This window comes from Perognathus longimembris, unplaced genomic scaffold (assembly GCF_023159225.1).
Source record: "Perognathus longimembris pacificus isolate PPM17 unplaced genomic scaffold, ASM2315922v1 HiC_scaffold_5372, whole genome shotgun sequence".
NCBI classification, from domain to species: Eukaryota; Metazoa; Chordata; class Mammalia; order Rodentia; family Heteromyidae; genus Perognathus; species Perognathus longimembris.
The window spans coordinates 72,438-86,194 of NW_025960792.1; the positions used below are offsets into that span (position 1 = coordinate 72,438).

Below are 13,757 nucleotides of genomic sequence, written 5' to 3' on the forward strand. Positions count from 1 at the left end.
AGAGGTTTAAGTTTTGTGGTTTTTTTTTTTCATTTCTTTCATTTGTGCCCCAAATTCCCAATGTAAATCTGGTCACCCTGCTTGACAATCTTACACAGCTTATTGATGAACCAAATCCTGAGAGTTAGAGAAACCTTAAGATAGGTCTGCATAGCTTCCCGAGCGAGGCACTTTGATGGCAATTAAATGGGGTCGTCAATGAAGTAGATAATACAAAATGAAGGCAATGAGAGTTGACACACCATCAATAGCAAACACTTGTATTCCAAGTGTTGTCCTTACATTAACCCACATCACCCCCTCAGTGGCATTGCAAAATAGAAGCCCGACAGATGAGCAGAGACAGAGGTCAGAACTCTCCTGAGAAAAGGAAATGCAAGTCTGAGGATCTGTGGCCCAGGCTAGCCTAGAACCTGCTGTGTAGCTCAGGCTTGTTTCAAACCCGTGATTCTCCTGCTGGAATTACAGGGGTGTACCACCACAACCAGACCAGCTGGCCACACAAAATAAACTCAACAATCACCAAAGGACAACTGATCACTCCACTGCTGAAGATGTCCAGAGGCACCAAAGTGGTAGAGGGTTACACCAGAACCTGGGTTCCAGACACACTGGACATTGTTCGGATGTGGCTGGTGTGCTGATTGATAAGCTAATGGATTTACTTTATTCTGGAATGTCTTTCCTTGCATGACTGTGTTTCTGAATCCTCTGAGATCACAGGCCAAAGTGGGTGGAGCATGTACTGTGGTAAGATGTCAGTGAAATGTATGAAGACTGATTTCCACTGCTGCAAACTCCCTTTAGTTGAGGGATATTTGCTATGCATGGCCTCGGTGCACTGCAGGAAGCATGACCAATCAGCACGGGGTGAAGCCCTGGCCCTTGATGTTCTTTCACCCTCCAGTCCCAGAGCGACTGGAAGAGCACGTTATCAAGGCCATTATGAACCTCAGTATCTCCCGGACCAGAATACAAGTGTCAGCAAATATGGTCGGAACAACAGAGCTAATTCTGCCTGGAATGAAGACCTGAAGATATTAGACGGGGGCAGATAGATATATTTCCTGCTATTTCCTACTTCCTGAAGGCCTGTTGGAAGCCCTGTAGTAACTGATCACCACAGTTGTGTGATGGAAGCCAGGAAGGTGACTTGTGAAACTATTCACCTATCCAGCCAGAGCAAGTTCCCCAGCCCCCAACCAAGCTGGACAGGGTTGTGTGTGGGAAGGGCTTCAGATACAGCTCTCATGATGACCCCACCCACTCTGCCCAGATCACACTATTCTGGCCACGCCCTTTACTTTCCAGGATTCTCTCTGACCAATGGGAGGCAAGAATTGAGACCACACCCACTTTTCATTCTGACTAGTAGCCCTGGAATTCCCTCTGTGGGCTCACACCACTACGATCAGTTGAGGGAGGTGGAGGTGCGGAGTGGTGAGCTAGAGATTAGAGAGGACGTTGGACAGAGATTTGGAAATAGACTGGAGTTGGAGGTAGTTTGAGGTAGTTTAGTTATTGCTGATGTTAAGAACAGATTAGATATGAAAAGCGTGGGAATGTGGCCCGAACATCTTCGCCGTCCCAGAGCTGTGATGTGTGAACACACAAGAGAAGAAAAGATAACTGCAGGGAAGAAACTTCTGCAAGAATACCAGCAGAAGAATTGTCCCGGAAGACCAGCAGAATCAAAGAAAAAGAAGAAGACTACAAAGGGAGGTAACCCCAAGACCAACACCACTGGGGAACATCATTCCACCCAGGGTGCAGCCAATGATCACACTGACCCTCAGCCTCCCCAGCGTTTAGGGACAGTCAGGGCTGCCAGGGTTGAGGGTACTGCGGGCCCCCATAATAACATCGAGGACCCTGAAATGCAGTACCAACTCCTGGTGCAGGCCCTGAACACCAGCAGAATACAGAACCAGCAGCTGTGCAGTGAGATCCAGCAACTGAAGCAGGAGAAGAGAGACCTGCAGGACCAGCAAGGGAAAGAGATGGCGGAGACAGCCCGCGTGCACGAGGCACTGAGAGTCGAACTGCAGGAGCAGAAGCTAGCCATACAGATGCTCAGATGCACAGAAGGCGACTTGCAATCCGCCCTGGCCCACATGCAGCAGGCGGCCCTGGACAAAGCCCGGGAGCAGGAGGGCCTGGCCGGCTGCCTGCAGGCCGCCCAGCAGCGCGTGACCGAGCTCGAGTTCGCCTTGTCTGCTTCCACCACGCAGAATGAGACCGCGAGAAGCAACGTGGAGCTCTTGAAAGACCTGAATCACGTGAAGCTGCAGCTGCAGAAAAAAACCAAAGTGATTGAAATGGTGGAAGACAAGAACAGCGAGCTGCAGGAGAAGCTGGAGGTGCTGCTCACCCAGAAGGCCGAAATGAAGGACCGGAACACCAAGCTGCAGGAGAGGCTGGAGGTGCTGCTCACCCAGAAGGCCGACTTGCAGACCCAAGTCCACGCGTGCCAGCAGGCGCTGGAGGAGCGGGCCCAGTGTGGAAGACAGCTGAAGGGCCTGGAAGAGCAGGTGGCCGCGTTGAAGGTGGAGAGAGACGCCCATGAGGAGCAGCTGCGGGCGGAGCGCTCCTCGGGGAAGGAGCGGGTGCAGCAGCTGGAGGAGCAGGTGGGCCAGCTGCGGGAGGAGAAAGACCAGGGGCTGAGGCAGGTGCGGGAGCTGGAGAGCCAGCTGCTGGAGCTGAGCGCGCAGCAGGCCACCCCGAAGCCCCCCGCGGGGCCGTCAGAGGCTGAGCAGCAGCTGCAGGTCCAGGCCCTGCGATTGCAGGAGGAGCTCCGCAGCCAGCAGGAGCAACTGCGGCTCCAGATGGAGGAGAACCAGAGCCTCGGCCTCCAGTACCTGGAGCAGCGGCAGAGGCTGTGGATCCTGGAGAAGAAGGCCGAGGAATGGGAGCAGCACGCCGAGGACCGGCGCAAGATCCTCGACAAAATAGAACACGAGCAGGAGAGCAAGAGACGTGCACTGGCGCGCAACCAGGAGCTGAAAGACGAGCTGGCCGGGCTGCAGGACGCCGTGCAGGGGCTGAGCGCCCGCGAGGAGGAGCTCACCAGCCTCCTGCGCTCCGAGCAGCAGGCCAACACCCACCTGCACGAGAAGCTGAAGCGACAAGAGGAGAGGTCCCAAGAATGGGAAGAGCTGGCTGGGATCAAGAGCAAGGTGGCTCAGGAGCTGCAGGAGCTGCACGACCAGTCCCTGGCCCAGCTGCAGGAGCTCCGGTCCGCCTGTGAGCAGCACAGGGCCGCCAGTCAGCAGCTGAGCTCCGAGAAGGAGGCCCTGCAGCAGCAGCTGGAGCAGGTGCACAACAAGCTGGGGGCCCAGACCGCACCCCAAAACGAGCAGCTGGGGACCCAGCTGAGCCTTTCCCTCCTTTCCCTGCCTTTCCTTCAGGAAGGTGAAGAGCTAATAAGCCACAAAGAACAAAGGGGAGAGGAGGCGACTCCCCCGGACGTGTCTGTCCCTGGGTACACAGACTACCCACAAATCGTATGGGATATTTACGTGCCAGGACTGGCAGACAGTCCCGGAAGACCGGCAGAATCTGAGAAAAAGAAGACAACTACAAAGGGAGGTAACCCCAAGACCAACACCACTGGGGAATGTCATTCCACCCAGGGTGCAGCCAATGGTCACGCTGACCCTCAGCCTCCCCAGCCATTAGTGACAGTCAGGGCTGTCAGGGTTGAGGGTACTGCGGGCCCCCATAATAACATCGAGGACCCTGAAATGCAGTACCAACTCCTGGTGCAGGCCCTGAACACCAGCAGAATACAGAACCAGCAGCTGTGCAGTGAGATCCAGCAACTGAAGCAGGAGAAGAGAGACCTGCAGGACCAGCAAGGGAAAGAGATGGCGGAGACAGCCCGCGTGCACGAGGCACTGAGAGCCGAGCTGCAGGAGCAGAAGCTAGCCATACAGATGCTCAGATGCACAGAAGGCGACTTGCAATCCGCCCTGGCCCACATGCAGCAGGCGGCCCTGGACAAAGCCCGGGAGCAGGAGGGCCTGGCCGGCTGCCTGCAGGCCACCCAGCAGCGCGTGACCGAGCTCGAGTTCGCCTTGTCTGCTTCCACCACGCAGAATGAGACCGCAAGAAGCAACGTGGAGCTCATGAAAGACCTGAATCACGTGAAGCTGCAGCTGCAGAAAAAAACCAAAGTGATTGAAATGGTGGAAGACAAGAACAACGAGCTGCAGGAGAGGCTGGAGGTGCTGCTCACCCAGAAGGCCGACTTGCAGACCCAAGTCCACGCGTGCCAGCAGGCGCTGGAGGAGCGGGCCCAGTGTGGAAGACAGCTGAAGGGCCTGGAAGAGCAGGTGGCCGCGTTGAAGGTGGAGAGAGACGCCCGTGAGGAGCAGCTGCGGGCAGAGCGCTCCACGGGGAAGGAGCGGGTGCAGCAGCTGGAGGAGCAGGTGGGCCAGCTGCGGGAGGAGAAAGACCAGGGGCTGAGGCAGGTGCGGGAGCTGGAGAGCCAGCTGCTGGAGCTGAGCGCGCAGCAGGCCACCCCGAAGCCCCCCGCGGGGCCGTCAGAGGCTGAGCAGCAGCTGCAGGTCCAGGCCCTGCGGTTGCAGGAGGAGCTCCGCAGCCAGCAGGAGCAACTGCGGCTCCAGATGGAGGAGAACCAGAGCCTCGGCCTCCAGTACCTGGAGCAGCGGCAGAGGCTGTGGATCCTGGAGAAGAAGGCCGAGGAATGGGAGCAGCACGCCGAGGACCGGCGCAAGATCCTCGACAAAATAGAACACGAGCAGGAGAGCAAGAGACGTGCACTGGCGCGCAACCAGGAGCTGAAAGACGAGCTGGCCGGGCTGCAGGACGCCGTGCAGGGGCTGAGCGCCCGCGAGGAGGAGCTCACCAGCCTCCTGCGCTCCGAGCAGCAGGCCAACACCCACCTGCACGAGAAGCTGAAGCGACAAGAGGAGAGGTCCCAAGAATGGGAAGAGCTGGCTGGGATCAAGAGCAAGGTGGCTCAGGAGCTGCAGGAGCTGCACGACCAGTCCCTGGCCCAGCTGCAGGAGCTCCGGTCCGCCTGTGAGCAGCACAGGGCCGCCAGTCAGCAGCTGAGCTCCGAGAAGGAGGCCCTGCAGCAGCAGCTGGAGCACGTGCACAACAAGCTGGGGGCCCAGACCGCACCCCAAAACGAGCAGCTGGGGACCCAGCTGAGCCTTTCCCTCCTTTCCCTGCCTTTCCCTCAGGAAGGTGAAGACCTAAGCCACAAAGAACAAAGGGGAGAGGAGGTGACTCCCCCGGACGTGTCTGTCCCTGAGAACACAGACGACCCCCAAACCATGTGGGATTTTTACCTTGCAGCACTGGCAGCCGCTGAATCTAAAAAGGTGCAGCTCAGTCGGCAGCTCCAGGAGCAGCAGGCCCGCTGCAGGTGCCTGGACGACCTGGTAGCCCAGTGCCAGAGAAAGCGGGAGGGCCAAGCCCTCCTCCCCAAGGTCTGGAACCACGGCACACACGTGCCAATAAGAAAGCTGAAAATCTGCTTCACCCCCGACCTGTCTGACAAGGTGGACCCCCAGAGTCAGGTGGATGACCTCCACCATCTGTGCAGCAAGCTGTCAGAATATATGAGCGCCATTGATGACTCCATAGCTGGCTACAAGGAGCAGATGGCGGTCCTTCAGGAGCTATATCAGGAGAAGGACGAGTACGTCCGCCGGCTGTCCCAGGAGAAGAGCAGGAAGAAGAAGGCGCTGCAGGAGCTGCTGCTGGATCTTGCAGGTGAAGGCCCTGGATGCCAGGCCACGATGCCCGCAGCCACCCAGGCTCCTGCTGCTGAAGCCCCGTCAGACGTGCCAGGTGCCCTGGAAACGGAAGTTACCGAGGAACTGGAAGATGACATGGAACATGGCCAAGGAAAGGCTGGGCTGCCTTGCCTGGTGGAAAGCCCAACCACGGAGCAGATGAGGCCTCTGCTGCCCGGTGCCCAGCACCACCGAGAAGTTGAAGGCCGGGGCTCCGTGCCCACCCTGCCTTTCTTCTCCAGAGTGATGCAAATGATGAGTTTGCAATAGGACTGTTACAAAACTAAAATGGGGACCATAGGCAGTTTCCTATGCAAATATTCCATCGCTGATGTTAATTCACAAATGACTTCCATATTGGCACCCTCATTGTGCTATTTTCTGATATATTTTTATGCTGATTATGGAATCATTTTCATGATTCCTTAGATTTTTTTTAAGGAAAAAAACGTATTTCCTCAAATGAATTACTTCATTACTTAATATTATATGTTGGTGCATTCTTGCAGTAAAAAAATCATACTATGTACCAGCAATGCTTGTTTCTAATTGATTAAATATACTATGATGGTATTATACTGAAATGGCAAAACAACACAAAGTGTGAAAAAAAAGTGAAGGTTATTAAGCCTGACAGTTGCAGGGGAAGGGGGCAAACAATATTCACAGAACAATTGGGGTGTCCTATAGTGAGAAACATGCACTAAAAAGAGCAGAAATGTATGCCCAATGATAGCATACACTATTGCAGAGCATTTCAATTTTTCTCTTATGAATTGTTCAAATGCTGAATGTGGCATCCTGTTCATTGAATCAAATAAAGTATTGAATTTTAAAAGCAAAAATCTCTCCTGAGTTCATATGGTGTGTGTCAGTCAGCTTCCCCTCACTGGGGCAAAATACTTGAGCGAACTCATGTTCCTACTTGGAAGGAAGATTGGTGATGGCTCACCGCGACAGAGCTGCTTGGCCCTCCTGCTTTGGGCCTGTGGGGGTCCAGGAAGTCAGCATGGGGAAAGCACCACTTCATGGAAGCCAGGAAGTAAGCAGAAAGGGAGGGGGGGTGTCCCCATCCTTCAAGGGCGTGTTCCCCAATAACCTAACTTCCTCATACCTCACAGGCTTGGGGTCTGAGTCTTCAACAGAGCACAACCCATCCATCACCTGCGGGCTGAAAAGACTACTGAAGCCTGAGGCCTGAGGATTTAAATATGTCTCGTGTGTGTGTGTGTGTGTGTGTGTGTGTGTGTGTGTGTGTTTCCGAGTGTGTCTAGGCACCTCCTGTGCTTGGCATCCTCCTCCTCCTTGGTGCTTTATATTTTGCAGTTGGTGGTGCAATCCCACGTCTTCTCTGAGATTCTGGGAGTCCATGAGGCAAAAGCCACATCTTTCTGTTCTCATAAAACCGTTTGTGCATGGGGCTGGGGTTAAGGCCTAGTGGCAAGAGAGCTTGCCTCATAAAAATGAAGCCCTGGGTTCCATTCCTCAGTACCACATAGATAGAAAATGGCTAGAAGTGGCACTGTGGCTCAAGTGGCAGAGTGCTAGCCTTGAGCAAAAGGAAGCCAGGGACAGTGCTCAGACCCTGAGTCAAAGCCCCACGACTAGCAAAACAAAAAAAATAAAGTTTGTGCAGGGCTGGGGATATGGCCTAGTGGCAAGAGTGCTTGCCTCGCTTACATGAAGCCCTGGGTTCAATTCCCCAGCACCACATATACAGAAAACGGCCAGAAGTGGCGCTCTGGCTCAAGTGGCAGAGGGCAGAGTGCTAGCCTTGAGCAAAAAGAAGCCAGGGACAGTGCTCAGGCCCTGAGTCTGAGGCCCAGGACTGGCAAAAAAAAAATAAGAAAAAAAGTGTGTGCATCTTATTTAAATATCTACTTCACATAAAATATGTACAAATGTATGAGGTTTCGTGCGTATGCCTATGTCTCCGCTTCCATTCACCATTTGTGGTTTGTGAGACTTTCACACTGTGGCACAGGCTGGACTGGTACTCTCAATCCCTGTGCCTCCCAAGTGCTAGAATTACAGGAATGTACGGTCACTGTAGCTCCACTTATCATTTTTTATGTGGAAAACACTGGGAATCCTTTCTTCCAGCTCTTTGAAGTGGGTGCTATCATTCCCTACCATCACACCGTGCAGCAGCACACCAGAACTGCTTGCTGCTCTCCAGCTGTAACTGAGGACCTGCTGACCAGTAGCCCCTCCCCTCCCTCCCCCCTCCTCCTCTCCCCAGCCCTGTCACCACCGCTCTATTCTCAACCACTATGAGGGCAGCTTTATATAATCCTTGGATGAATGAAGTCACACAGCACTTACCTTTAGTACCAGTTTATTTCACTTATCACAACCTCCAGCTCTGATTTTTCACAGTGATCCGCAGAGTCTAGCACATAACAGGCAGAAAAACATTTTGTTCAGTTTAGCCCCATAATGAGCTCTCAAGATAAAGAACTGTGCACATAACACTAATGTAGAGTAACAGTGCACAGTGCTTTCCTAGTACTTACCCTGCAGAGTAACACTGTATAGTACTTTCCTACTTCTGACCTTATATTTTCCTACTAGTTACCTTTCAGAGTAATGCTGCATGATACTTTCCTCGTATTTACTCTTGAGTAACACTGTATAGTACTTTCCTAGTACTTAACCTATAGAATGACGCTGTACAATACTTTCCTAGTTCCTAACCTGTAGGGTAACACAGTAGAGTAGGTACTTTCTAGTTAGACCAAGATCCCCCTGATTATGTTTCTCAAGTCACTGGAATGATGGGCATGCGTTGTGCACTATCGTACCTGCTTTTTATTGATTGAGATGGAGTTCTGTGAACTTTGTCCCAGACTGGCCTCGAACCACAATCCTCCCAATCAATCTCTGTTTCCCTAATAGCTAGAACCACAAGCATTCCCAGCCTGATGCTTTTTCTCCCAGAGCCTTCCTCAGACCATGATGCATCCAACTCGGGCTCCTACGTAGCTAGCAGCACAAATCTTCACCTCCACCCCCAGATTGTTCAACGAGATGGGGACAGGCTGACTTTCGGCCCTGACTGTATTTGAACTGCGGACTTCCCCCTTTCTGCCCCTGAATAGCCAGGTATAAGCCATTGCACCTGGCCTATAATAGTAGTTTTCATATGTGAATATTTAAATACAACTTTGGACAAGAAAACTACATACTGGTTCTCTTAGGTGTGCATTTGTTTAGTAACATCGTAGTAAAGGTCTTGGATGACAGTCCTTTCGTGTCTATTGTTCCTAGATGCGAAGCACTTTTCCTTCCAAGTTGCTTTTCCAGCCCTAGCACAAGTCCTGGACATCAGCTCCAAATAGGTGAGCACTTTCCGCCACCTACTGGAGATACTTTTTAAAACCACTTCCAGTGAATTTCTTCTCTTCCTCCCTTCCTCTTTTCTTTCCTTCCTTCCTCCGTTCCTTTCTTTTGTTTCTTTCTTTCCTCCCTCCTTCCCTCTCTCCCTCCTTTTTTGTCTTCCTTCTCCCCTTTCCTTCCTTCCTTCCTTCCTTCCTTCCTTCCTTCCTTCCTTCCTTCCTTCTTTCCTTCCTTCCTTCCTTCTTGCTTTGCAAGGGCTTGAACTTGAGCCTGGACACTGTTCCTGAGCGTTTGTGCTCAAAGCTAGCTCTCTACCACTTGAGCCACAGCTGTACTTCTCGCTTTTGATGTTTAACTAGAGATAAGAGTTTCACAAACTGACCTGCTCCAGATGGCTATGAACCGAAATCCTCAGGCCTCAGCTTCCTGAGTAGCTAGGATTCCAGGTATGAGCTATGGACACCTAATCAGAAAGAATTTCTTAGCTCTTGGAGGTTCATATTGCTACCATCCAAAAGCCACATGTAGATCTATGGATGAAAACAACAGAAACGATTGCTTTGTAACACTGTTGTGTAGCAGCAGATAAATACAACTTGGGAAGGGCAGTGATTAGTCCCACTGGTAGGGTAGTTTGGTCAACTTAAAGATCCCCTGGGGCTGGGGATGTGGCTAAGCGGTAGAGTGCCTGCCTAGTATGCAAGAAGCCCTGGGTTTGATTCCTCAGCACCACATAAACAGAAAAAGCCAGAAGTAGCAATGTGGCTCAAATGGTAGAGTGCTAGCCTTGAGCAAAAAGAAGCCAGGGACAGTGCTCAGGCCCTGAGTTCAAGACCCAGGACTGGGGAAAAAATATCCTGTCCTGGACCAGCAAATGCTGCTAAACTGTCCCTCCAAGGGCTGTGCGGACAGCTGCTTAGTTCCATCCATTTGAACTCTCTCTGCTCCACCCGCTCAGTGCAGCACTGGCTCTGGCTAATTCTGACCTGAAGACTGCCTACTTGCCCAGCTTCCTCCAACGTCTGATGTCTTTTCCTGGATTCTGACTTTGTTCCTCCATTTGGGAGTCTCCACAGATCAACCGCTCCCTAAAAAACTTCCTCTTCAGTCTCATACTGGGATGTCGTCATGTTCACCCCCGATTCTCATTGCTGGAAGTCATGATGACACTGGCGAGGTCCAAGGGCAGGCTGGAGGTGGGGTGGGTGGTGAAATTTTGAAGCCAGACTGGGCAGGTCACATCCAATTTCACTATATTCCTCTACCCCTTCCTTTGGCCCTCTACCACTCTATTCACTGCCTGGCTGGATAACTCTAGCCACGGGATTTAACTACCCTGAGCCTCACTTCATCATCTTTTAATCCAGAGAATACATTTGGATGATGTCTAGCATTCCTTGTGGCTTAGATGTCCCACTATTGATACCTTGGAGAGAGCTCCCCATGGCTCTTAAGAAGGTGCCTGCATTCCCATGGAACACGGACTACCCATGCCAGTTCTTAGTGTCAAAGTGAATTGATTCCCAAGGGTCACCTCTTCCTTGCTCAAAACACCTAGATATCTTGGAAAGAACACCAGAAACAGCTACACTGGAATTAACCTAGAATAACTGCTCATGTAGCATGCCTGTCTACTCAGACAATGGATATAAATTCAGATGTGAGACACAGGGAACACAGGATGAGCGAAAGAGCTTAGGGACAGTGCTCAGGCCCTGTGCGCAGGGTGGATGTACATATAACTATTTCCATACGTATATATGTATGGACTCTTTCACAGTGACAGTCTACAACTGAATTTGTAAGTGTAATTTTTTTATTATTAAGGTGTTGTGCAGAGGGGTTACCATTTCGTAAGTCAGATAATGAGTACATCTCTTTTTTGAACATTGTCACCCCTTCCTTTACTTTACGACTGAATTTTTACAAGTGTGTGATTGTCGTACCACTAGCTAAACTACAATGGCATTTGGAGTGATGAATCTCGAGCTTGACATTTCTCAGAATTTGTCATGAGTCATACTCTGCTCAAACATTATGAAATATGGAGAATTGTTTTCCTCGTGGATTTCCTACTGATTTTCATACATATAAAAGTGGAAATTCTCATGGCCTTGGCAATGGTGAGCTCCAGCTTACAAATCAGAAACACTGAAGACAGTGAGAACTCCCTGGATGTAGGAAAGGGGGAAGAAGGAAGGGGGGTCACGGGTTCAGGACCTTGTGACCTAAGCACACATCCCACCCTGAAGGGAGCTGCTTTACTTCCGACCATCAAGGGTGAGCAAACAGGGCGGCTTTCCAGAGGCCTGGGGTTGGGGAAGACAAGCTATCGGCAGGAGAAAGCAGTGTGAGCCAGGCGGGCCTTAGTTTGATGTCCTTTGAGATAACTCCAAGTAGGTGATTAAAATCATCCAAAATGAGTTGATGTGTGGGAGGAACCAGAATGTTGAAAATCAAAATTATTTTTTGAGCACATGCCACCGGGTCTTCCTCCTTCCCCCACCCCTGCCCTGACCCCCCAAAAAAGACATTATCTCCACAAAGAAGGCGAAGCTGTGGCCAGATCTTACCATGAGGGCTTGGCCAGGAAATCCGTTTGGTTTGGCGAAAGCTCCAGGATTTATTCTAGACAAGGGAAAAGAAGATCTCTTTTCTCCTTTCCATTCTTCCAGTAATTATATGTTTCCCAACAGGTTTGCTGCTATGTAAGTTCTGAGGTTGAAGAGAAAACCTCGGTATAGAAATACAAACGAGTACTAATTATTTTGCTCTATTTGTATAAGTGACTTACTTTAATCTTAATTATATTTTAAGATAATTACACACCCTGGGAGTTAGGGCTTCCGTGTTTGAACATGGGCGGGGCACAATTCAATCTATAGCAGCGGGAAATACACTCTCATTTCACAAGTGAAGCTTACAGATTAAGGGACTACGTTCTTACTGCTCATCAGTAGAAGGATTATGAGGCTAGGAAACTGACTTCTAAGTCAAACGGTCTTAACTATTCCCCCGAAGTAGAAAATGTCAGTAGCCTGTGAGTTCTCCACCTAGGTAACATGTGGTAACATGTTAATCACTCTAATTTCTTGGCTACTTACCAATCTAAACATTTTCTTATTGCTGTAAATGTGTGACCTCATCCATCTACACACTGTGCTGTCATTGTTACTTAGCAATAATTGGCACAGACATCTCCAAATAGCCAAGGCAAGGTGCATACTTGGCATTTTATACTCGTTTCTGATATTGCTGGTGATTGCCTTAGGAACCCTTATCCTTTCCCCCATGGCCTCCATCTATAACTTCACACTGTCTACCAGCACTGTCAGAGTCACTTAAGTAGGTCTAGGGTTTCTTGTCCTGGGCTACTCCCAAAGTGATCTTTATAAAACATGAATGTTTAAGTCTAGAGGCATGGCTTAAGGCTAGCAAGAATAAGGCCCTGAGTTCAAACCCTAGCACAAGGCAGAGACTGAGTCATAGTTTAGAGCCATTCCAGCCCCTCCACCACCCCCTCAAAAAAAAATACTTCCAGAGACTCCAGAGACTCCATCTCAGCAGAATAAGCTTACTGTCTGCAGCAGTTCATGCCTATCATCCCAGCTAGTAGGAAACTGAGATCAGGACCATCAGAGTTGCAGACCAGCCTGGGTTAAATAAAAAAAGAAGTCCACAGAACAAGCTGGGTGTGGTAGCAAATGTCTGTCATCCCGTCATCTGGGCAACAGTGGAAAGCATAAATAGGAAGATGAAGGATCAGGCTGGCCTAGGCCAAAAATAAAAACAAGTCACTATGTCAAAAATAACTGGAGCAAAAAAGAATGGGGGGGGGGACATGCAGCTGAAGGACAGAGCAGCTTCCTGCAAGCACAAAGCCCCGAGTTCAGGCGGCAGCAGCCTCTTCCCCCTCCCCTGCACCTTCCCAAAGGGTGAATGTTGTCCGTCATGTTTCTCTCTGGCTTCTTCCCTCGGTTCTCCATCGCAGGGAGTGTGCAGCTCAGGCCTCACTGGTCCCATCCCCGGAGTCACCTCTGAAATCCCATCTTCGCCACAGTGCAGGGTGCACTGCACGCCCTCGGGGGGCTGTACCCCACCATCTTTGGAAGCACCTGTGCACCGGGCCGTGCCATGCAAACCCAGCCACTGGAAGATGAGTCCTCCCTGCGATTTCTTTACAAATAATAACTAATAATACCTAATAATACATGCTAATAAGTAAGTACCGAATTAATACATGGGAGAAGTCTCCATGGCTGTTTGTGGCATGTGAACAAATTCACTAACTGACTCCACTTTCCGCCCAGCCGTTTCCCCCTTCCTTGTCAATGTGGCGCTAGGCCATCTTCCTAGTTTTTTACATACATGTTTCTCTTTATGTCATTTCCAAAAATTTGTCTCCCATCCAGAAAATAGTGCAGCAATATTTTTTTTCCAGTCCTGGAGCTGGAACTCGGGGCCTGAGCACTGTCCCTGGCTTCTTTTTGCTCAAGGCTAGCACTCTGCCACTTGAGCCACAGCGCCACTTCTGGCTTTTTCTGTGTATGTGGTGCTTCATGTATAAGAGGCAAGCACTCTAACACTAGGCCATGTTCCCAGCCCCTGCAGCAATAATTTTATAGTTCATAGTTTCTATCTTTACCATAT

At 50.7% G+C, this 13,757-nt stretch overlaps 1 protein-coding gene across 1 annotated transcript in view; it reads left to right on the forward strand.

Moving 5' to 3' along the window:
- The window catches only part of LOC125345183, a 177,183-nt gene that overhangs the window by 21,945 nt on the left and 141,481 nt on the right, over nucleotides 1–13,757 (forward strand). The window lies entirely within an intron of this gene.